The sequence below is a fragment of the Triturus cristatus genome, chromosome 12 (assembly GCF_964204655.1).
Source record: "Triturus cristatus chromosome 12, aTriCri1.1, whole genome shotgun sequence".
Taxonomy (NCBI): Eukaryota; Metazoa; Chordata; class Amphibia; order Caudata; family Salamandridae; genus Triturus; species Triturus cristatus.
In genome coordinates this window covers 475,514,204-475,539,556 of record NC_140595.1, presented here as the reverse complement: position 1 = coordinate 475,539,556, position 25,353 = coordinate 475,514,204, and the positions used below count along the sequence as shown (strand labels likewise).

The 25,353-nt window shown below is 47.6% G+C and overlaps 1 protein-coding gene and 1 pseudogene across 3 annotated transcripts in view; both read right to left on the bottom strand.

Annotated features, from left to right (window-relative positions):
• LOC146776132 (scoloptoxin SSD976-like) overlaps positions 1-25,353 on the bottom strand; it is a 291,071-nt gene that overhangs the window by 152,446 nt on the left and 113,272 nt on the right. The gene's annotated exons all lie outside the window — the stretch shown is intronic.
• Positions 14,017-15,790, bottom strand: LOC146776133 (uncharacterized; annotated as a pseudogene).

The window sequence follows — 25,353 nt, the reverse complement described above, 5'->3', positions numbered from 1 at the left end:
GATCGGTTTCTCTCTTTGTGAATTACTTACACCTTGACTGTGTCTTCCTCTGGAGTTATCGTTAGTACCCCCTTTAGAGTTTTGGGCAATTTTGGGGGCCTCATGAACCTGGACTATTTCTTGGTGGGAGTGACTGACACAATTATTATTTTGTGCTCTCATTGAGTCTGCCTTATCATTTGTGGTTACCTCAGTTGAATGGGGAGGGGCAAGTGGAGTTTTTATAAGTGTGTGCTCTAGGACTTTAGATAATTTAGTGAGTTCGCACATTATTTTATCCACCTTACTTATAATAGGCTTTAGTTGTGTCGTGATGAAGGATTCTAGCTGAATTTTCAAATCCAAAACTACCGTGTCAATCCACCCTGGTGGCGCGAATTCTACTTGTGAGTCATTTATTGCTATTATATGCTCTTGGGTGCATGATAGAGAATTGTCTCTTGGTAGTTCTTTCCGCTGTCTCTGATGTCCCTTATTTCTCCCCAATCGCTTCCTTTTTTTCCTACTGGGCATGTCATTAAGCTCAGAGGTTTCTAAGCCTGCAGTTAGTGCACAGGGGACGTCCTCAATGTCATTGGTTGTTTGGGATGCACTGCCCCGAGTATCTGGGCTATCTACTATTAAGACATCTCTATAGGGTGTCTGAATGATGGCGTTAAGGTTAGGAGAGGAGGATAAACTCCTTTCCATGCGTTCAATTTCGCCAGTCACTTTCTTGAGCATTAGGTCGATTGCAGTTGGTTTCTTCCCATTTACAAGGGCGCCCTCCTTCGTGGTTTCCCCCCGAGTTGGTTTAGGGGTAGGTTTTTTGTTTGATTTATTCCCAGCAGAACGAGTGTTGGGATGAGTGGGCATGATTCCCCTGATGTCAAATATATAACTGCTGTTTTTCAAAGGGATTCAGTACCCTGACCAACTTTCCTGCGCAAACAGGTAATACAATACCTGGGTATGTATTCACCGATGCAGGCGCTGGGGTCAAGGGGAGGTGCCCGTCCCGTCCCTCGTCGTCCCCGGACGGCCACAGACGGTCCCGCCCTTGTCCCGGGCTTCTCCCGGCGCGGCCCGCGCGCGGTCCCGCGACGCGGGGGAAGTGCCGGTCTTTTAAGCGCCTCCTAGCGCGGGAAACGATGTCAGCAGGTCTCCTGTCCCAAAGGGTGATGGGACTTGTAGTTCGTCCCCTCTCGGCGGCCGCTGGTGGAAATGGCGGCGGCGGAGGACGAGGAACAGCAGCAGCGAGGCAGAGGGCACAAGGTGAGTAGGACTCAGGCACAAGCGCTGAAAGCACGTCTCCAAATCAGCAAGGAGAGGATCCCGCTCAGCAAGGGAAGCGCCGGTCTTTTAAGCGCCTCCTAGCGCGGGAAACGATGTCAGCAGGTCTCCTGTCCCAAAGGGTGATGGGACTTGTAGTTCGTCCCCTCTCGGCGGCCGCTGGTGGAAATGGCGGCGGCGGAGGACGAGGAACAGCAGCAGCGAGGCAGAGGGCACAAGGTGAGTAGGACTCAGGCACAAGCGCTGAAAGCACGTCTCCAAATCAGCAAGGAGAGGATCCCGCTCAGCAAGGGAAGCGCCGGTCTTTTAAGCGCCTCCTAGCGCGGGAAACGATGTCAGCAGGTCTCCTGTCCCAAAGGGTGATGGGACTTGTAGTTCGTCCCCTCTCGGCGGCCGCTGGTGGAAATGGCGGCGGCGGAGGACGAGGAACAGCAGCAGCGAGGCAGAGGGCACAAGGTGAGTAGGACTCAGGCACAAGCGCTGAAAGCACGTCTCCAAATCAGCAAGGAGAGGATCCCGCTCAGCAAGGGAAGCGCCGGTCTTTTAAGCGCCTCCTAGCGCGGGAAACGATGTCAGCAGGTCTCCTGTCCCAAAGGGTGATGGGACTTGTAGTTCGTCCCCTCTCGGCGGCCGCTGGTGGAAATGGCGGCGGCGGAGGACGAGGAACAGCAGCAGCGAGGCAGAGGGCACAAGGTGAGTAGGACTCAGGCACAAGCGCTGAAAGCACGTCTCCAAATCAGCAAGGAGAGGATCCCGCTCAGCAAGGGAAGCGCCGGTCTTTTAAGCGCCTCCTAGCGCGGGAAACGATGTCAGCAGGTCTCCTGTCCCAAAGGGTGATGGGACTTGTAGTTCGTCCCCTCTCGGCGGCCGCTGGTGGAAATGGCGGCGGCGGAGGACGAGGAACAGCAGCAGCGAGGCAGAGGGCACAAGGTGAGTAGGACTCAGGCACAAGCGCTGAAAGCACGTCTCCAAATCAGCAAGGAGAGTTCATGAGTGACCTCCAGACAGTCTACAGTCCATGCCTGACCTTCAGACAGTCTACATTCCATGCCTGACCCCCATGCCACAAGTGACAGCTAGGCGGCAAACAGATCACCAGAGCCTAGGAGTGAACTCTGCCGACAACTCTGATCATGCCAACCCCCGGGCCCTGCTGCTGTGGCACCAAGAGAGCTCTGCAGGAGCTCCAAGTCAACGCGCGCAGATCCACGGCTTCTAGGGGGCTGCATTAGCTCTGCCGCTGCTCCTCAGTCCAAGCCTGCATAGCCTCTGCTCTGGCGCGGGGACAGCTCGGTCAGAGCTCCTAGTTCCAGCCCCCCTAGTTCCAGCCCCGCTAGCATTCTGGCACCCAGGCCCTCATGTCTACTTGCACTAAGGCCAGGGAGGCCTGTGGTGACTAAGAAGGCACCTTCTTGATCAGTGGCAGCTCCCCTGATCGAGGCAGCAGGCGCGGGGCACAGACGTCGCCCTCGCAGAAAGAACTCGGCCACTGGTGCACACCTCACTGCTTCGCCTGAACCTGGGAGCGTCCGTTCCTACCAGTGTCATTGACAGGCACTGGCCTACGGGGGTTGCAGTGAGCTCCTCATGCTCTCGGCTTTTCTATGCTCCACCCTTTCTGTTGATCCTCCGGATGACCTAAAGGTATTACGTCATTCACCATTTCCCGGAACGAAACTAGGGTGACCAACTGGCATGGTTGTAAATTCAGGACGGTGAGACTAAAAATTCGGGACAAAGGTTCAAAATTCAGGACAAAAATTCAGGACGGAAGTTCCAAATTCAGGACAAAAATGTGTGACAAGGGGTACATTTTACAGACACTACGAAGGAGGTTGCATAATAGTATATTTCAGGCAGGGCACCAAAAGGGCATGAATCCCGACCACTCAGCCCTGAAGTGTCTTGTTTGTGCAAGCTCAAAAGACTCTCCATTCTTAAGAACTGTTGTCTGGCTCTAATGTACTCTGGTCTCCACATCTCTGCACATGATTAGATCAGATAGTGGAGAACGGACAATAAGTATTCATCAGAAGGTCTGTGGGACTGTCATTTTTCTCTGGGTAGCCACCCCCCAGAGAATTCTGACTGTCTTTGCCCACAGTTCTCAACCAGAAACACAGCCGTATTTGAATTGCATCTGGCCTAAATGATAAAACTGTGATGTTGTTGAACAAAAGAGCCATGAGATCAACACTCCCACCCACAGTACTTGGAAACCAGGTGCGCAAATCCCATTTCCCGCAGAAGTGTTCTTGAACTTTCAAGATTTTGTCATGGGCATCATTTATGGGTGCAACGGTGACCCCCTGGTCTTAGCGGAGTAAGGGCAGTGACAGAAACAGGAGTGATACAAAGCTCTTATGAGCCTTGTTTACTTTCTGCACCTCTCAGCTACATCATTTGAAAGTAAAGTCATGAACGTTCTAACCAGTAGACGGTTGTAAGCTAAGCTACACACTTGCAAAACAATTATGTATTTCCGAAAGTGGAACCAACCCTAGTAAAAGTTAATCTCTGTCACTCCTCCACCCCCTGAGCGCGTGAAGGAAACAAGAAATAAGAAGTACAGCAGAGGGAGAGAAATGGGTAAAGGAGAAAAACTATGAGGGGATATGAGGGGAAAATAAAGAAGGAAGAGCATGAAGAGGACACTAAAGAGAGGCAGGTGAGAGACTGAAAGATAGGGGTGTGATAGAGAGAGGGATTAAATACATAAGAGAAGGGTGACAGGTGTAAGTGAAATATAGACATGTGATAAAGAATGAGGCAGGTGACAACGATAGGTGATCTACACATAGACAGGTGACAAAGAGACAGCCAAGAATCAGAGAGAGAGGAAAAGTGGCGATATAGGATGACAGTACGAGAGTTGTGATATACATAGAGGTAGATGCAGAAGAGAGGCAGGAAGAGAGGGGAGACAGATGTGAGAGAGGTGTGATAAAGAGAGGTTATAAAGACCGCTGAAAGGGTGGGGTGGTAGACAGGTTAGAAAGTACAGATGAAAGAAGGGAGACAATTGAGAGTGTGGTGATAAAGTGACAGACAGGTTAGTCCCATTTTCACATTTTACAGTTAATGACCACTACATGGGGGTAGGTTTATGGGTGAGTTCCCATATACACGGTTTTTGATGTTAACCTTACACAAGGTTGGGTCATGGGTTTTGGCCACATTTACATGTTGTGCAGTACAAAGGTACATCCCTACACTGGGTGTGTGTTTATGGGTGGTTGCCGCATTTCCACTTTGTTGTGTTTGTTGTCTTGCGCTGCACGTTTGTTCTGCTCTATGGGTCTTGTGTGTTTGTACGCTGCACGTCTTGTCGTGTTGTGTGTAAGTTGCCCTGCACCTCACGTGTTGTCGTGTGTAAGTCGCCTCATGCTAGAGAAAGAAAAAGAGAAACTGGTGATAAGAAGACAGATACAGGTTAGAAAAAAACAGCTGGGGAGAGGCAGGACGGAGGAAAGGTGAGAGATATGGAGCTGATATTAAGACTGGTGCGAAAGAGACAGACAAGGAGTTATAAGAGAGGTGGAAGACAGGTGAAAGTGGTGAAAAAGTGACAGAACAGACAAGCAAGTCAGTTGAGACACCTACAGATACAGATCTGCAAAACAGCAGCAAATATTTTCGCCCAACCACATCCAAGTGGCAGGGAATTCTACTAGAGCGGAGTGGAGCCCACCGGAACAGGTTTTTTCAAATATTGGTTTTAAATCCAGACAAACTATTATCTGCTCAATAGCTGATAAATGACAAACCGAGGCAGGATGAACATGCAACATTTATTCACAGCTAGGCTGAACATCTTCACCTTTACAGATGAAACCATTGATGAGGTTCTTGGATCATAAACAACATGTACCGAATAACACACTTTGATCGTGATATGATATTTTGCCTCTGCTTTCAGGAAGGCTAAGGGGCCATTTCATGTTGGACGGGATATTGTTCTCCAGATTCCAGCTTTACTGGGTACAGAAATGAAAATGGTAAAAACAAATGTCTTTCTGTTGAATGTGCAGGCACAAGGCCTCCAATCGGGACAGACATGTAAAATGAACTTGGTAATTCCATATTAAGCATGATTTCCCTGATTTTGGGCCCAATAACTAGTGACTCCTTGTAATTGGGGAAGACAGTGACTGAAGTCATTAACTTTGGCCCAGTATCCCCTCATCTCGTTAACAAGCATTCCTCTTATCCAAAGAGTGAGGCATAGTTTGAAGGGGAAAAGGGCGAGAGAAAGCTAGAGATCCTAGGAACGAGTACACTAGGGGAAGCATTGAAAATAGCAGACAAACTTCGATGAACTGGAAATAAACGCACACACATGTAAAAGAATGATGAAAAGCAAATTTATTCAATTTACCGACCGTTTGAGAAGTTCTTTGCAAGGGGTAACGGAGCCCATGGCTGACTCTGTGGTCCAGAGACTGGGTATGAGAGAGTCTGCAGGCCTGGCAAACGACGTCACTCTTCCAAAAATGCAGGAGTTAGACCCTATAAACACAAAACCGAAAGCGTGCTTCTGCACGTACTAAAGTAATGTGAGGCTGGTGCCCTAAAGCTGTTCTCATTGGCCCTGAAGCATCGGTGCCAATGAAAACAGTCCTGCAGTGGAGCCTGGAGCACTAGGATTGGCTGAAGGCTTTCAAGCCAATCCTAGGTTCTCCACACAACGTCTTTGGCAACCATTGGAGAGTGAAAGCCACAAAATTATTGTCTGTCACTCAAAATCAGCAGAATAATGGACAAATGGCGTCCATAAAAGATATTGCCCCGAACAATGGACAGAAGGTGAAAATTATGGACTGTGCATGAAATTTACAGACGGTTGGTCACCCTAACGAAAACGTATGTGGCATCTTCGATCCTGGCCTCCTTTAAGGCCCTGAATGATGAGGTGTGGCCTAGGACATGCTGGAGGTGAAGAAGACGTTGTCCTGCACTCAAAAAGTGCACCTTGGTATGCTGTTACCACCCCCCTTTTTAGCACCCTGACTGCCTCTCTTGGTGCCTGCTCCCCTGGAAGCCTGATTGCTGACCAACTGCCTTGCACCCATGGGCCCCACAGTGGCCGCTTCTGGCCATGGGCTGGTACTCCTCCTATCTTTGTGCCTGGCTTGCCCACCACCGCCTCCCTAGTAACCCCTAGTACCGGAATCTGCTCTAGAAACTTTCATACCACACTCCCTATCTGGGGATGCATGTGTCCTGGTCTGAGGAGGAAGGCCACTGGCTTTAGTGATACCTGGAGCCACCTGGGAGATAACTATTGATGAGTTTGCACAGAACTCTGTTACTTGCCCTCGTGATATGGACACTCATGTTGGCTGGCTGACCTTACCACAACCCTGCACTACCTCTGGGCCCACACTGCAAGGTTATAATGATGGTTCAACCAAAGACCACCAAACCTCTCCCTCATAGTAGCGGCGAGTTGACGACCTCCATTACTCCTGCGAACCAAACCCTGGACACTTTGAACCATCGATAGGCTACCTTTCATACCTATTCCACCCAATTTGGCAAAATATTGCAGGCCATTTTGGACACTAATGCCTCCCTGGAGGCCCAGATTGACACAGTTTCACTGGATGTGAACTTGCTGAGGGCCGACCATAGAAATCTAGCCGACCATGTGGATGAAACAGAGTCTTCCCTGACTAAGATGAGACCCACAGTCAGGCGCTGCAGGAGCAGCTAAAGAAGATGGGAGACGAGCTGGCCAGTTTGCACCATAAAGTAGAAGACGCAGAGGGACGTTCTAGGCGCAACAAAATCCGCCTTCTAGGATTCTATGACCGCTCCAAAGGGCCCAGTGTGGAGCTGTTTCTTGAAACTTGGCTAATGACTATGGTGCTTGTAGACAAGGTGCTGAAATTCTTTTCCATAGAAAGGTTGCAACGAATACCTGGCAGACCACCTCGCCCCTGGGTGCCCCACCCCCTCCCATGATTGCTTGACTTCTTCATTACCGGGACCATGACTTAGTGTAACAACAGTTCCATGCGAAGGGTCCTTGGTAATATGGAGATGCTGAAATCACTATGTACCCTGATTTCACGATGGAAGTGAAACAACTATGAAGCTCCTACACAAAAGTCAAACAACGCCACCGCAAAATGAATCTCAAATGTGCACTTCTTTTTCCAGTGAAGCTCAGAGTAATCTATGTAGAGGCGACCCACACTTTCTCTTCTCCGAAGGACGTGTGGACCTGGCTGCATGCTAAAGGTCGAGTTGTGGATGGCCCCTCCCCCAAACTGTTATGTGGATTCATGACTGGACTGCCCATTACCGCACCTGTCCCCGCTCTGGAGAGCCACACTGGAAGAACACATTAGACTGGAAGAGTTTACAGAGGCTGTAGCCCAGATAGTCCGCAATAAGACCCCGGGTACAGATGGGCTGTCACTTGAATACTATGCCACGTTCTCTGTCCTGCTTACCTAGCCCCTCCTGGAGGTGTGTGATGAAGCCAGGTTGCATGACCAGCTGCCAGTCTCGCAATGCGAAGCGCTCATAGGTGTGCTCCCCAAACCGGGACGTGATCCATTAAATGTCCAGTCATACCGTCCACTGTCCCTCCTTTAAACTTGACTGTAAAGTCCTAGGAAAAGTACTCACCAACAGACTGCTCCTGTTGATCGGCACACTGGTCCATGACGGTCAGTCTGGATTCATGCCAGGATGTAGTACTTTCCTCAATATAAGACAGCTCTTATGGATCATCTATGACACACCCCAGAGGCAAACGATAGGGTTGCGGTATGTCCAGACATAAAGAAAGCCTTCAATACCCTGAGTTGGGAATTTCTACTGATAACACCGCAAGAGGGGATTCAGGGAGGGTTTTTTGGGGTGGAATCGCACATTGTACTTGAACCCGATGGCTAGAGTAAGAGCGGGTCAGTTGATATTATTATTAAATGAGAGTGGAGCCTAGCACACAGGAAAGGTCTTCTAGATGAATATTCACATCACCCAGCAAAGTAAAATTAGAACATCTAAGAATAAAAGGAGAGCTTTTCAATTTTGAGAGGCACTAGATAAAGGTGGCCGCTTTCACCATTGCTCTTTGCCATTGCCATAGAGCCACTTGTCTGTCGTCTGCAGGTGCAGGATTGGAAGATTCCAGAACTAAACATTTACCACATTGTGTCCCTTTACACACAAGATGCATTGGTCTTTCTGCGTGATGTTGGAGCTTCTTTGCCAGACTTGATGTGATTACTAGATGACTTTGGAGCCGTCTCAGGCCCCAGAGTTAACTGGGCCAAATACTGCGTGTTCCCCCTCGCTCCAACCCCAGAACCCTGAGCCCAAAAGTGATGTTTCCCAGGAAAACTGACTCAAATGGTGTTATGATACATTTAAATATCTGTGTGACCAAATATACCACGCCTGACAGGGCCCTCAAAGAAGGCAGCGTAGATCAGTGTGTGGATCCCTCCCTTTTTGGTGCTCGCTACCCCTGTCTCCAATAAGGTGGGTAGCAATAGTCAAGATGCTAGTGCACCCCAGATTGCTTTATTTTTTGCTGCGCTGCCAATTATGATCCCTAAAAGTTTTTTTTAGACAACTGAACGGCCTACTATCAGCTTTGATACGGGAAGCAGGTTGACGACGGATGACCCTAGCCATAGCTAGGCCTGGCCCAAAATTCCGCTCCGTTCAAGGAAATTGCGATAATTTGGCATTTTCGCGTTCCGCGGAAAGCGCGAAAATGGCCAAATTTCCGCATTCCGCAGCTTAGCGATAATTTGGTTCATGCTCGCGCTGTAAAATAATACATCGCCTTACCTGAATCCATGCGTTCGCCGACAAGTTTTCCCGATCCGGTCGCGTTCTCCACGAGATGTTGGATTGTTGGTAGCCATTTGTGCTGTCTCGCGACAGTTCGCGCCCGCAGTAACGCCATGCGTCGCGCGATCACGTCTTTCTTCTCGCGATCATGCAACGCAAGACAAGTGAAAACAAGATGGCCGCACCCGCGAGCAACCGCATGGGTAAGTTGGCGAGCCGCGACCACGCAGAAAATACCGCGAACGGGCGGGAAAAAAACATCCGCATCTTCGAGATATTTCCGCGTGTTTGCGGATATTTTTAACATTTTCGCGATAATTTGCAATAGCCATAGCACAGTGACCGCTCTTTGAAGGAAGAATGGGCACATCTAATTTCAAACTGTATTAGGCAGCGGTGTGGCTGTAATGGCCGCTGCGCTGGTTGGACATGAATCCGGGTGCTGAGCTGTCCAATCTGAGCTCGGCAAGCTGAGTGCCTATGCTGGAGCGGGTTTTATTTAAAAAAATTTGTATACCCTCTCCATTTTGCATGTTTTTATTAATAAGAATAATTAACTAATCGTAATTGTATTAATTGGATTGCTGTGGAATTTAATCAACTTTACTAATAAGAATACACGTGGGAATTGCATTTGCATGGCCTAACTAATACGTACACTAAATTGTATATGCATATTGATCATAGATAATTAGAATTTTGCATGAATATATGTTGCTTTCGTGATGTATTCGTGATTTGTGCTTTATTATTGTGAATATAATCCGCATTAAGTGTTGCTTCTGCTAGATAACTACACACACACATGGGTATTAGTAAGGGGATAACATTCTATTAGTGATTTCCATGTATTAATTACGTTTTTGTGTTTCTTTGCTTAAGTTGACCATTTGGAGTGGCCACAAAATGGCCGACATCCCTATTTGACGAACACAACTCTATTGTGAAGGTCTCTGGGTGAAGTGCGCATGCGTCACCAGCAGCAGCAGTGGCCTCTACGCGACCCTAACTCAACTGTGCCACTCTAGGACGCTCTGGGCTACCAGCCAGCTGCCCTGAAAGAAACAATAAAAGATACTTTACCGAAGAAATGATGAACTATATCTAAAGACACATTTTCCGCATGGGAAATTGGTGGAACAGATCTCACCAACCAATCAGAGACATTAAAAAATATTACTCGTTACTTTTGGAATGTAATTTTACTATAAATTACCATAGATTAGAGAGGTAGAGAGCGAGACCCTTCAGAAGATTTTCGATTTCCTGACGTTATGCTGACGGAGAGGACGGTGACACTGCAGGACAGCTGTTTCCTAAGACTCTGACAGTATGAACTGATGACCAAGATTTTGATTTAGAGGACGACTTTTAGCCAGAATAGGTAAATATGATGGTCTACTGCTTGATTAAACAAATGATTTGATTTTCAATTATTTAGATAAAGATTTAAGATTTATTACAAGAACTGTGTTGGGTCGTTATTATGAAAAGTGTATGTCACGCCCCGCCCCACAGACCAGAGGAGAGTGCTGCTTCTATTTGGTTTCAGATTTATTGGTTGGCCACGGACACTTGTTCAGGGGTGGAAAAAAGGGGGTACCAAGAGGGGTTGTCTTTGTACCGAGGGGTTCCTGAGGTTCTTCCGGCTTCTGTCGTCTCCTCCCGCTTCCTCTGTGGTTTCCTCGGGCGTGGTCCTGCCAGGCGTCCCCTCGGAAAAACAAAAAAAAGAAACACCGGGCGATTAGTATCTATCCTCTCCCTCCTATCGGCTCCCCTTGTTTACTCTAGGGTTGGGCTTTCTTGTTTTCCTCGTCCCGGGTCCTTTTTTTCAGGTTTGTCCCGTTGGAGAAAGCATACGGGCTACCCACCCGCTACCCCTATCAGTGGGTGTCTATAACCTTGAGTAGGCCAGCTGTACGTGCCACCAACCCACGAGGGACCTCCCGGTTTCCTCTAGCACTTGCCTGAAGCCGGGACCCGGCTCACGGGCCCCGGCTGCCTCGTCCTTGGGTCCTTCCTGGGGGTACGTCCCGGCGTAGCCACTGGTTTCTGCCTTTGTTCCTCCTTCGCCCCTCTGTTCGCTGGTTTCCTCGTCCTTGCTCTGCTCCTCGTCGTCGCACTGCTCCTCGCTCTCCTCCTCGCTCTGCTCCTTGCTCTGCTTCTCGTGCTCGCTCTCCTCCTCACTCTGCTTCTCGCTCTGCTCCTCGCTCTCCTCCTCGCTCTCCTCCTCGCTCTGCTCCTCGCTCTGCTCCTCGTCCTCGTGCTGCTCCTCGTCCTCGCGCTGCTCCTCGTCCTCGCGCTGCTCCTCGTCCTCGCGCTGCTCCTCGCTCTCGCGCGGCTCCTCGCTCTTTGAGTCCCTCAAGCCCCTCCTCTCCGGTGTGAGTCGAGTCAGTACCGGTAGCGGTGTCCCGGTGCCCCCAGGGTCCTTCCTCGATTCCCCCTCGTCACACTGCCTTCCTTCCAGGCATGGCCGTTCGGGCCATGCAGCCATCGGGCTGCGAGAGAGAAAGTCGACGTTTGCCTGCAAGGCACCGGGTCGATGTGAGACCTGGAAAGAGAAAGGCTGTAAGGCTAAGAACCATCGAAGGATGCGAGGGTTCGTATCTTTATGTCTTGCCAACCAGACAAGGGGGGCATGGTCTGTCAGCAGGGTAAAGGGTCGACCCAAGAGATAGTATTGTAAGGCTTGGACCGCCCAACGGATAGCCAAGCATTCTTTTTCTATTGTGGAATATTTGAGCTCCCGGGGTACCAGTTTGCGGCTGAGGAAGACCACTGGGTGGAGCTCACCTGAGGGGGTTGTTTGTGATAGGACCGCCCCAAGCCCTCGGTCCGAGGCATCTGTCTGCAATGTGAAGGGGCGTGTAAAGTCAGGACATGTAAGTACCGGATTGTTACAAAGTCTCGTTTTGAGGCATTCAAAACTATGGGTTCGGTTAGGGGTCCATGAGGTAAAGGTGTTAGGGCCTGTTTTTCTTAGCATGTCCGTGAGGGGGGCTGCTTCTTCAGCAAAGTGGGGTATAAATCTCCTATAGTAGCCCACTAAACCCAGGAACGCTCGGATACCCCTTTTTGTGGTTGGTTTTTCTAGTGTTGAGATGGCCTTGACCTTGTCTACCTGGGTTTCGGATCTGTCCGTTTTGTATGTGGTAGCCCAGGTAACGAATGTTGTCAGTAGCGATCATGCATTTGTCGGGATTGGCAGTCAGACCTGCTTCCCGAAGACTGGAGAAGATGGCCTGTAGATGCATACGGTGGTCCCCCCAGTTGGTGGTGTAAATCACTATGTCGTCTAAATACGCAGCAGCGTAGTCTTGATAGGGTCTAAGTACTATGTCCATAAGGCGCTGGAAGGTGGCAGGGGCTCCATGGAGGCCGAAGGGGAGGACTCTGAAATTATATAAGCCTGAGGGAGTGGCAAAAGCCGTTTTCTCTTGGGCCTGAGGGGTGAGCGCTATTTGCCAGTATCCCTTAGTTAAATCCAGTGTACTGATGTAGCGGGCTGTCCCTAACTTCTCAATAAATTCGTCTACACGGGGCATGGGGAATGTGTCAAAGTGGGAGATGCTGTTGAGGCGCCTAAAGTCCACACAGAAATGAACGGTGCCATTGGGTTTTGGGACCAGGACTATAGGGGAACACCATGGACTGTGGGAAGGTTCGATGATCCCATTCTTCAACATATCCGCTACCTCCTTTTCCACTATTTGTCGCCTAGCCTCGGGGATCCTGTAGGGTCTTTGTCGGATCGGGCTTGCCCCATCTGTAAGGATGTCGTGCTGCACAAGGGGAGTGGTTGCGGGTTTGGCTGAAAAGACATTTGAATAGGACTCGAGGAGGGACTGAAGGTCGGTTTTCTGGTCTGGTGTCAAACAGGACCCTTTGGGGATCTCTTTGATGCCCTTGGCGTCATTCGCCTGGGGAAAGGGTATTTCTAAGGGTTTACTGTCGGTGATAAACAAATTTGTAGGGGTTTGGGTCTTGTCTTCGGGGCCAGCGGTCCACTGTTTCAACAGGTTGACATGGTATATTTGTCCTTTTGTACCTGAGTGGGGTACAGCTATGCGGTAAGTGACTGGAGTGACCTGTGCGAGCACAACATAAGGGCCCTGCCAGCGGGCTAGTAGTTTGTTGTCAGAAGAGGGAAGGAGGAGTAACCCCTTATCGCCTACCATAAGGTGTCGAAGAACCACTTGTCTGTCGTATTGTCTTTTCTGTTTCTGTTGTGCTGCATCTAAGTTACACCTCACCCTGTCCCAGAGTGTAGACAACCTGTCTTTGAGTTGTGTCACATAATCCAATAGAGCCTTGCTTTTGTCTTCCTCTTCCTCCCACCTTTCTGCTGCCATGTCCACTAACGTGCAGGGTTTCCTCCCAAAAACCAGCTCAAAGGGGCTGAACCCCGTAGAGGACTGGGTATGGGTTCGAATGGCAAACAACGTCATGGCCAAATGTCGATCCCAGTCCCGCCCGGTCTCTGATACTGTCTTTTTAAGGATGTTCTTTATGGTCTGGTTGTACCGTTCCACCAAGCCGTCTGTTTGAGTGTGGTAGACCGAGGTGCGTATTTGGCGTACCCCTAACAGGGAGCAGATCTGGGCCATCAACCTTGACATAAACGGGGTCCCCTGATCGGTGAGGAGCTCTTTGGGGAACCCTACCCTGCTAAAGAAGGTTAACATGGCCTGGGCGACGCTGTTTGTGGACATGCTGGTAAGGGGAATGGCCTCCGATATCGCGTCGCATAATCAACCAGCACTAGGAGGTACTGATATCCCCGGGTTGAGGTGATAAGAGGGCCAACCAAATCCATTCCCACCCGGGAAAAGGGGACTTCAATAACCGGAAGAGGACATAAAGGTGCTTTGGGTATATGGGGAGGGTTTGACATCTGACATCTCACACAGGCCGCGCAGTATCTCCTTATATCGGAGAAGACCCCGGGCCAATAGAATCGTCGCAAAAGGTATTCCTCCGTTTTTTTTCCCTACCGTAGTGACCCCCTCCCGCCTGGTTGTGGGCTAGATAGAGCACCTGAGTGCGAAACGGTATGGGAACTAGGAGCTGTCGAAGAGTTCCATCGGGTTTCATTACCTTCCTATATAGCAACTCCTTTGATGTTACAAAACAGGGGCCTACCTGATCGTCTTTGTCTTCTATGGCCCGTGCCCAGGCGTGTCCCAATGCTGGATCCTCCCTCTGCTCGGCCCTAAAGCTGCCAATAGGTCCTGGATCTTCCTCTGCGCCTGAGGGGGTAGAAGGGGTGTTAACTCGGCCGGTTAAGACAGTGATTCTGTTTCTCTCTCTCTTTTCCCGACGCGATTTCTTTGTTTTGCACACACCTGGTTCTATGTCCACGGTTGACAGTGGAGCTTCCGTGAGCCGTTGTTGGGTCTCTCTCTCCTCTATCACCCTAGATAGGAGAGCAGAGAACCCCTTATAATCAGTACCGATGATCATATCTTCGACTAGGTGTGGAAGGACCCCTACTCGGATGATGTCGCTCTGTTCTCCAAACCCCAAGGTCACTGCCGCCACCGGGTAGCGTTTCTGGTCCCCATGCACGCATGTAATAATGACTCCTTCCCCCTCTTGCCATTGATGGGCCTGTACCCGCTCTTGTGAGATTACCGAATGACGACACCCAGAGTCAATCAAGACCCTGGCATCGGTATGGTTCGCCTTAAGGGTCAGGTGGTAGGCTTCATCACCCTCTCCCGCCCATAGTACCCTGCCTTTGGCATATCCGACCTCCATGGGTTCGATGGAAGAGGGTTTCTGTGGGCAGTTGCGGGAAATGTGGCCCCATTCTGGGCAATGAAAGCATTGGGGTCCCTGACTGCTCTCTCTCCCTTCTGGCCGATGTATGAGACGGGGATCCAGAAGAGGGCGTGGGGTTGAGGGAATGGCTAGGGACAGTTGCCCTCCACCGGTGTATGATGGAGGTAGGGATCCTGGGTGTGAAGGGTCTAGCTTCTAGTGACCGTTGGTGGGCGCAGGCTAGTTCTATAGCGTGGGGCACAGTGAGGTTCGGGTGTTGTTTTACCCAGGCCCGGGTCATTGTCGGGAGGCCGTCTATGTACTGTTCCAAAAGGATCTTATCCACCAATTCTTCTTTACTACTTGTATGGGGCTGCAGCTATCTATTACCGAGATCCTGTATTCGATAAAAGAACGCCCTGGGATTATCCTGGGGTTGCCATTTCTCTTTACGGAATTTGCTTCGGTACTGTTCTTGGTCACACCCGAGGCGTTCTAGGATGGATTTTTTGATGGTATCGTAGGGTGTGATACCAGAGGGGTTGGCGGCTTGATAGGCTGTTTGTAGTTCACCGGACAGGAGAGGAGCGATGTACTGGCCCCAGCATTCCATAGGCCATTGGGCCGTACTCGCCACCCGCTCAAAGTTAGTGAAAAAGTAGTCCGGGTCTTCGCCGGCTCTGTACTTTTGTAGTACGGAGCTGGAGACGTTCGGATGGACCTTGGCACTGGCAATAGTGTCTGTTAGTTTTTGGATGGCGGTATCGTGGACGGCCTGATTTTGTACCAAGAGACCTGCTTGGGCTTGCAGGGCCTCTTGTAACACCTCCCTGTCCTTTTTTGCTTCCGTGGACTGGGCTTCGACGACTAGTTGTAAGTGGCGTTGTCCTTCAGCCAGTTGGGCCAGCATTTTGTTTATACCAATGGGCTGTGACATGCTAGTAACTGGGCAGTTTCTTCTTATTTTACCGGGGTACTCTTGGGGTCGTGCGCGGGCGTGGTGGTTCGGTCCTGCATCCCACTTCTGACACCACTGTCACGCCCCGCCCCACAGACCAGAGGAGACTGCTGCTTCTATTTGGTTTCAGATTTATTGGTTTGCCACGGACACTTGTTCAGGGGTGGAAAAAAGGGGGGACCAAGAGGGGTGGTCTTTGTACAGAGGGGTTCCTGAGGTTCTTCCGGCTTCTGTCGTCTCCTCCCGCTTCCTTGTGGTTTCCTCGGGCGTTGTCCTGCCAGGCGTCCCTTCGGAAAAACAAAAAAAAGAAACACCGGGCGATTAGTATCTATCCTCTCCCTCCTATTGGCTCCCCTTGTTTACTCTAGGGTGGGGCTTTCTTGTTTTCCTCGTCCCCGGGGCCTTTTTGTCAGGTTTGTCCCGTTGGAGAAAGAATACGGGCTACCCACCCGCTACCCCTATCAGTGGGTGTCTATAAGCCTGAGTAGGCCATCTGTACGTGCCACCAACCCACGAGGGACCTCCCGGTTTCCTCTAGCACTTCCCTGAAGCCGGGACCCGGCTCACGGGCCCTGGCTGCCTCGTCCTTGGGTCCTTCCTGGGGGTACGTCCCAGTGTAGCCTCTGGTTTCTGCCTTTGTTCCTCCTTCGCCCCACTGTTCGCTGGTTTCCTCATCCTTGCTCTGCTCCTCGTCGTCGCACTGCTCCTCGCTCTCCTCCTCGCTCTGCTCCTTGCTCTGCTCCTCGTCCTCGCGCTGCTCCTCGCTCTCCTCCTCGCTCTGCTCCTCGCTCTGCTCCTCGCTCCCCTCCTCGCTCTGCTCCTCGTCCTCGCGCTGCTCCTCGCTCTCGCGTGGTTCCTCGCTCTTTGAGTCCCTCAAGCCCCTCCTCTCCGGTGTGAGTAGAGTCAGTACCGGAAGCGGTGTCCCGGTGCCCCCGGGGTCCTTCCTCGATTCCCCCTCGTCACAGTGTATTTATGTAAATAAATTATAGATTTAGTTATCACTTCAACCAGCAGCTAGCTGATTCATGGCCTATCCATGGGAGGAGTACTAAAAGGTGAAGCTTAGGCCTCAATAAATAGAGAAAGGTAGGGAAATCTATTATTCATTAGGGATAAGTGGGTACTCCCTTTCATTACAGCGAATGGAACAAACACCTCCTTAGAAACAGGTTAATAGAGGATGAATGTTGGTGTTATGGGCCCCACCAGCGAATGTAGTGATTGAGTGTGTCTGTGCGATCTATGATCTGTGACGAAGGGAGGGATTTTGCATTCCGCACTGCAACAGTTTTCTTGGTAGCAGAGATATGGTTAGCTACTGTTTTGGTTTAGTGATCATTGCTTGTAAATAGCTTATTGATTATTGATTGGCATTGATTTATGTATTAACACTATATGTTGAGTTACGTTGAGTTACGTTGAGTTATATGTTGTTAGCACGGCTTCAGGGATGTAGGAAGTCGGAAGTTTGTAACAGTTCCGTAGCAGAGCAGAGGTAAGCGCTGCTCTCGGGAAAGACGGATTTGTGGTTACCCGTAGGTACACAGGAGAAAGTGTGACAAGTGAAGTTGCACGGCGCATTGTCTGGGTTCGATTCGGCAGCATCATCTTGTGTTGCCATTAGAAATATTCTCTGTGTGAGAGAAGTGTGTATGATAGCGAAGGTTACCTGTGAAATTTTGGTCTTTAAGTACCAGGAAACCAAATGGCATACCGATAACGCTTATCACTGAAAAGGTAGCAGGTGTTCTCTGGGCTTGTTAGAAGGACAAAGTAGAGGGAAGCGCTGCTTTGTTAACGAATGTCATAATTCTGTAGTAGGGCAGTAGTAAGTGCTGCTCTCGGAAAAGACAGAAGTCTGTGAAAATGGTCTACATTTTTCCCTGTATGACAGTGTGTGTATGGAAAAGGCATTCCGATTAATGGCGAAACTCTAGTGTTATTTCTCAGGAGCATTGGGTCTCTAATTAGGTGTCTTAATTCTAGAGAAGATTAGTTGATGCTTGTGAGAAGGGTAAGGTAGAGGGATGTGCTACTTTATCAACGGAAGTAACGATTCCGTGGTAGGGCAGAGGTAAGCGCTGCTCTCGGGAAAGACGGAATTCTCGTGAGAAAGGTCTATTGCTATTCTTTGGTTAGCGAAGCGGACAATGGAGATGTTTTAGTGTTGTTACTAATAGAATTGTAAAAGTTGCAATAAAAGTTCACGGAGCGGACTTGTAAAGGAGGGGTAGACAGGAGCAGAGCTGCCGCAGCGGCTGCTGATGTCAAAACGACCGCGCTGGGATTGGACAGTCGGTCAGAAGTGTAAAACGCCCGGATTGGTGCGTTAGTGTAAAGCCGCGCTAGGATTGGAGAAGTACAGGGTGACGTAAACACTTCCCATTGGTGCGTTAGTGTAAGTCGCGCTGGGATTAGAGGACTGTGACAGTGACGTAGACGCTCTTGATTGGTGCGTTAGTGTGAAGTCGCGCTGTGAGTGGACAGAATAGCGGTACAGTTGTAAAAGACTAGCGATACACAGAAACCAAGAAAATGTATTACCAGCCACCAGATAGGAAAAAGAAGTCCTGGTTTGGTAAAATTAAGAAGTGGTTTAAGAAAGATAAACAGGTCAAAACTAGGGAAGGACAGATACTTCCTCCACCGAAAACTCCTGCATCTCTAATGATTGCGAAATATGGATATCATACCTGTATTTGGTTAGATAATTGGGTAAAATATACCAAGGACGATGGAGTCCTGGCATTTCCAGAACATGGTTCCTTTAATTTGGCCGTTTTAAGGAATCTAAGGGAGAAGATGATGTATTTAGAACCAAGACCTAGACCGACGCAGTTTGAAGCATTGACGGAGTGGGAAGACGAAATGCATGAGCGAGAAAAGCAAAGAAATGGTAGAAGTTACAGATATCTGTTTGGCAGGTCATATGGACATGAAACACATGATGATCAAATGAAAAGATGGCAGAATGCAAGTATGACTGAGGGTATGTTTCCTGTAAGAGCGGTAGGAGAGAATGAAGGAAGAAAATGTGTGGAAAAAAGGAATAATGTGGAATCAAGAGGTTACGGAGCAAATGAATCAGATGATGATGTACTGGATGATGTGTTTTATAAAAATCCACCACCGTACCGACCAGAACCAGAAATGTTGGCACCAAACGCCCCAATGAGAGAAACATTACGAATTATCAAGACTGAGACTATGTCACCAGATTTAGAAAAGAGAATCTCCATTAGAGAAGTAGAAAAGAAGTCGGAGAATAGAACAAATAGTGAAAATTCAGCGGAATTGGCCAAAACAACTCTAGAATTAACAGAGAAAATAAGAGAATTAACTAAGAATCTAGAAACTGTAACAGTTCCAGTGACCATAGGTCCAGTAATGCCCATTTTTGAGAAGCAAAAGGATAGTGAACATTGCTTGATGGTACCATACCGGAACCATAATTTGGTTGAGAGTTCAGAATGGAGTCAAATTGAGAATCCATGGGGACTGACAATAAACATGTTTGAACCAAATGTTTCAAATAATCCATTTATAAATCAGAATTATGCCGAAAAGAGTAGAACGACAGTGGAAACGGAACCCCAGAGAAATCCAGAACAGGGTAGCATAGAAAACCCGGTAGGACCTTCTGTGGAAGAACTAAGTGAATGGTTAAGAGGGTTACAGAAACAAGATAAAGAATCCCAGTCAATAGATGTGGCTAAATTACGGATGGTATTGGAAGAATTAATTGTAGGGACTATTCCCGTCGAAAAATAAAAAATTTATCAGGATGAGGAATTGTTATTCCTATGTAAAGCGTGACATGGAGAGCGAAAAATCTGCATGAAAGACTAGGAGAAGTTGCGAATGAAATGGGTATAGATATTGATAAGGTAAAAGCCTTACAGAAACCCTATCGAGTTGATTTTACTGAAAAAGACATTGAAAGTCTGAACACCACAGGACAGATAGGTCAGATTAAGGACATAATCATTTTATTGAGAAAATGGGGAGACGTGGATAAATGGAGAAGTAAATGGTATAGAAAACGTAATGATGCCTCAGAAAAGACAGTTTCGGCATTCCCTGTTAGAGAGAAAGAAAAGGCAGTAACTGAATACCCCATGAGGGAGATTCCAGGAGGAGGATATGTACACGTCCCATGGACAAGACAGGACATTTTGTCATTTACAAATGATTTCCCTCGACTACGCGAAAAGCCCGTCGAGTGGTACCGGCAGGAAGACAGATTTGTAAAATTGTCGAAAGTACTATGGATAGATTTGAATAGTCTATTTGATATAATAGTACCGGCAGATTTGTGGACAGAGTGCAAGTTGATGATCAACTGGCCAACTCAAGAGTACCCTGGGGATCCTAAAACAGGAGCTCCGGACCTTGAGGTAATGAAGAAGTATGAACAGGTTATGGTCTTTTTGAAAAACAATGTGCCCCCTAAAGAGACAGATTGGGTAAAAATTGATCGAACACATCAGGAAGGAAAAGAATCAGTACATGCATACTATGAGAGGCTAATTCAAGCTTTTAAGCAGTTCAGTGGAGATGAGAACCTGAGTGATAAGGATTTGAGTCATTTCGTATACAGATTTGTATATGGTTAACGCCCAGAAATTGGTGACATGATAAAACAGCATACGGTTGATTGGCAGAATAAGAAAATAGATGAAGTATTGAGACATGCTAAATATTTCAGTGACGAAATTGAGGGCAAACAGCGAAAATTAAAAGAAAAGGCAATGTGGGCACAAGTAAAGGTAGCTGAAAGGCAGGAAGCTCAGTTGGTCGAACAAGCAAATAACCCAGGAATTAAACCGAGATTTGACCCAGGAAAATGGAAAGGTAATATAGAAGAAGCTAAAAAGAAGTTCCCATGCCATAATTGCGGTAGGTTAGGGCATTGGAAATCCAAGTGTAAATTTCCTCCAAGTACTAATAATGAAAATGCATCATTGAATCCGCAGGTGCAGAATGAGGTGAGTGATCAACTGCAGCAACAGCAGCAGGTGGTTACCTCAAAGAATCAAGTGCCAAAACCACCTTTCCCGCAGAGCAGAAACACTCAGAAGTATAGTAATGAATCGGGATTCTACAATGAAGAACAGGTAAATAAACCGCCACACGCTCGCGCTGTTTCACAGTATTGGCTGCAACGCGATGAGAGTGACTCAGAAGGAAGCTATTGACGGTGCCAAAAGGAGGAAGAAGAGTGCGTACTTGGCGCAACTCTAGAAGTAGACCAGACAGGACCATTTGTAGATGGGAAGGTTAATGATGAAAATATTACTTTCCCAGTGGACACTGGTGCTACTCGATCAACTGTTAGATCAGCTGATGTTAAGAATCTTCCTCTTTCGGATGAAACAATCCAAGTAGTTGGTGTGTCCAACAGACAGATAAAGACATTTCTGACAGAACCAGTGAAAGTTAGTATAGGGAAATTTTCAGAGATGCACCGCTTTGTTGTGTGCGACACCAGTCCAGTGAATTTATTAGGTAGGGACCTGTTGTGCAAAATGAATTGCACCATATTCTGTACTCCAGATGGAATAGCATTTGAAACACCGAATCAGGATGTGCTGTATAAAATGACCATAGCTAACAGAGAAAATGAGGTTACTGAGACTTGTGCAATATTCAACCCTGATGAATTACCTAAAGAACTGAAGCAGTCTGTGAAAGCAGAAGTGTGGGATTTTACCGGAGAAGATGTAGGACTAATGAGAAATATAGATCCAGTAAAAATAACTGTGAAGGAAGGAATAAGCTATCCAAATGTCCCTCAATATAAATTGACAACTGAGAAAATTGATGGAGTAACTCCAATAATTGAGAAAATGATCAAGCAAGGAATTTTAAGAGAAATAATGAGTAGTCCATGTAATTCACCGATAAAGGGACTGAAAAAGCCTAATGGGAAATTCAGGATAGTGCAAGATTTGAGAAAGGCAAACAAAATTGTGGTATCATGTTGTCCCATTGTACCAAATCCATCAGTGATTTTGTATCAGCTTCCCCATGATGCGGAGTGGTATATAGTAATTGATCTATGCCATGCTTTCTTTTCTATCCCATTGCATCATGACAGTCAGCAAATTTTTGCATTTCGTTTTGGAGAGCGGATTTTGGCATGGTGCCGAATCCCACAGGGGTATACAGAAAGCCCCTCATTATTCAATCAATTGTTGAAGAAATCTTTAGAAAGTCTGCAAATGCCTGAAAGTTCAGTACTAGTGCAATATATCGATGACCTTTTGGTGGCATCGAAAACACGTGAAGCTTGCGAGGTAGACACAATAGCACTGCTGAATCATTTGGAGGATTGAAAGTGTCACCAGCAAAATTACAGTATTGTAAGACGGAAGTACAGTATTTGGGACATAAAATCGAGAAAGGACTGAGAAAAATAACAATAGACAGAATCAGAATTATAAAAGGAATGAGAGCCCCCATGACCCAAAGAGAGGTGAGAATGTTACTGGGAATGGTGGGGTATTGCCGTCAGTGGATAAGTAATTTTTCCCTGATCGCAAAACCTTTGGTACGTTTGACCAGAAGTGATGTAAAAGATCCCCTTGAATTGAACAAGGAAGAATTGGCAGCATTCAAACGATTGAAAGAGGGTTTGTGTGAAGCACCAGCACTAGACATGCCTGATTATGAGAAAGAGTTTGAGTTGTATTGCAGTGAGAGAAATGGATGTGCACTCTCTGTGTTGATCTAGAAACATGGAAGGTTGAGGAGACCAATTGCATATTTTTCATCAATGCTTGACCCAGTGGCTGCAGCTTTACCTGGGTGTCTGAAAGCAGTGGCTGCAACATGTCGAAATTTGGAGCAGAGTGAAGGTATTGTGATGGGATATCCGTTGAAAGTGTTTGTACCTCATGACGTGGCGATTCTCTTGACAAGGAGTCATACTCAGTATATGACACATAGTCGGCTGACTAAGTATGAAAAGGTCATATTAGGTGCAACAAATGTGAGCCTTGCGAGATGTTTGAATGTGAATCCTGCAACATTGTTACCAGATGCTGAAAATGTGGAAGTGAGAGATGAAGCAGATCATGATTGTTTGGACGTGCTTGAGTATTGCACAAAGCCACGACCAGATATAAAAGATGTACCTTTGCCAGAAAGTGATTTTGTGTTGTTCGTTGATGGGTCATGTTTGAGAACAGATGAAGGAGTGCTAAGCGCAGCATGTGCAGTATGCACGGTTGCAGCAGTGATGGAAGCATCTTATTTGAAAGGAAAGAGGTCAGCCCAAGTAGCTGAACTTGTTGCTTTGAACAGAGCATGCAAAATCGGGAAAAGTGTGAGAGTGACTGTGATAACTGACAGCCAGTATGGCTTCGGGGTTGTCCATGATTTTGGCCAACTTTGGCTACAAAGAGGTTTCCTGACCTCAAGTGGAACCCCTATTAAGAATGCTGAAGTGGTTGGAAAATTGATAGAGGCGATACAGCTGCCTAGACAATTGGCTGTGGTGAAATGTGCTGCCCATAGTCAAGGTAGTGATTACATCACTACCGGAAACAGGTATGCGAACGATATGGCACAGTATTGTGCACAAAATCAGAATTCGGTCAATCGGGCCAAGGAAAGAGAAATGTCTTCTTGCTCAGTAATGTTTACTAACATTGTGGGAACTTGTGAAGAAGTGAGACAATTTCAGGAAGAGTCAGGACATGAGGAAATGAAACAGTGGATAAAAGCAGGGTGTGCACCAAGAGAAAAGGACCGTGTGTGGGTCTATCGAGATGGAAGACCAGTGATGCCTGATAGCATGATGTCTACCATGGCACGGATGTATCATGGCCACGGACACATAGGGAGAGACGCCATGATTAGGTCCTTTAAGCAGACCTGGTACAATCCAAAATTCAGACTTGTAGCAGAAAGCCTATGTCAGAGATGCCTAATATGTCAGCAATACAATCCCGGGAGAAAGACAGTGGTGAGTCTAGGAACCATAGGCCGAGAAGGAGGGCCTTTTACCAGAATGCAGGTTGACTTCATTGAAATGCCTCCATGTAACAGACTGAGGTATGTTCTGGTTATAGTCTGCCTATTTTCCAGGTGGGTGGAAGCATTCCCAACAAGAAGAAATGATGGGATGACAGTGGCTAAGCTACTTTTGAGAGAATTCATCCCCAGGTTTGGGTTTCCAGTGACTCTTGAATCAGACAGAGGAGGACATTTTCATAACGAAATTGTAAAATTGATTTGTGAAGCATTGAATGTACAACAGAAACTACATTGTGCCTACCGACCAGAGGCTTCTGGTGTGGTTGAACAGATGAATGGTACAATCAAAAGCAGGATTGGGAAAATGTGTTTAGCCACTGGTATGAAATGGCCTGATGTCTTGCCTCTAGTATTAATGACAATTCAAGCAATACCAGACAGAACCACAGGGTTAAGTCCTCATGAAATAGTCATGGGACGAGCGATGAGGCATGTGTTCATTCCAGTCAACAAGCTGATGATAATAACTGATGACATGGTGTTGGAATACTGTAAAGGCCTGGCTGACGCAGTTCATTCTGTGTTTCATCAGGTTGGAGCGGATGCCACCACTCTTGAAAGGAAGCCAGCCCATGATCTGAGCCCAGGAGACTGGGTAAGGATAAAAGTCCACAGAAGAAGAAATTGTTTGGTTCCAAGGTGTGGAAAACCAAGACAAGTCATTCTGACCACAACAACAGCTGTGAAGTGTGCTGGAGTGAAAAACGGGATCCATGCCAGCCATACTTTGCGGATACCAAATCCAGTTGACAGCAAAGGAAAAGAGTACTATGACGAATCAGAGTCAAGTACTGAATCAGATAACGAAGAGCCAAAAACACAAGAAAATCCTGAAAGGGGGGAAAAAGAATCTGATCAAATATTAGTCCCCAGAAGTATCTCTCTGAGAAGACGATTGCAGATTTCTGATACCAGTTCAGATTCTGAAGACGAACAAGGGAGACAAGGTCCCAGAAAAGACCACAGAAAGAAAAAAGGAAAAGACAACGAAGAAGCAGTAAAAGAAATTCGAGAGAAGGAAGTTTCAGATGAAAGACCAAGAGAAAATCCACCTGAAATAATAGATCAAAGTGAAAAAGGGACAGGTACAGAGAGAGAGGGACAGATTGCGGGAGACCCCCGAGGAGGTGTAGGGAACTGTAACATCCAGCTAGGTGAAGGGACAAGTAGCCAGCAGGAAGATTGCGTGTCGGAGACCCGAGGAGGGACAGAAATAGGGAAAACAAAACAAGTGGTGGAAAAAGAAGTTGTTGAAAAGAAAAAGCAAGTTGAAACAGAATCTGAAGAGAGTGAAAATGAAATGCCAGATGGTCGAGTTCTAAGAAAAAGGGCTTGGAGAGAAGAAAAGAATAATAAAGAAGGTAAACAGAAAAGAGTTAAAAAGGACGAAGTGTGGCCAAACAAAATAAAGAGATTGAGATATCGGCTGACACGAGTGAAATCACCAAGGGCAGATCAGGTGAATGAAGTGACAAGCCAAGAAAAATCGAAAGAAGAAG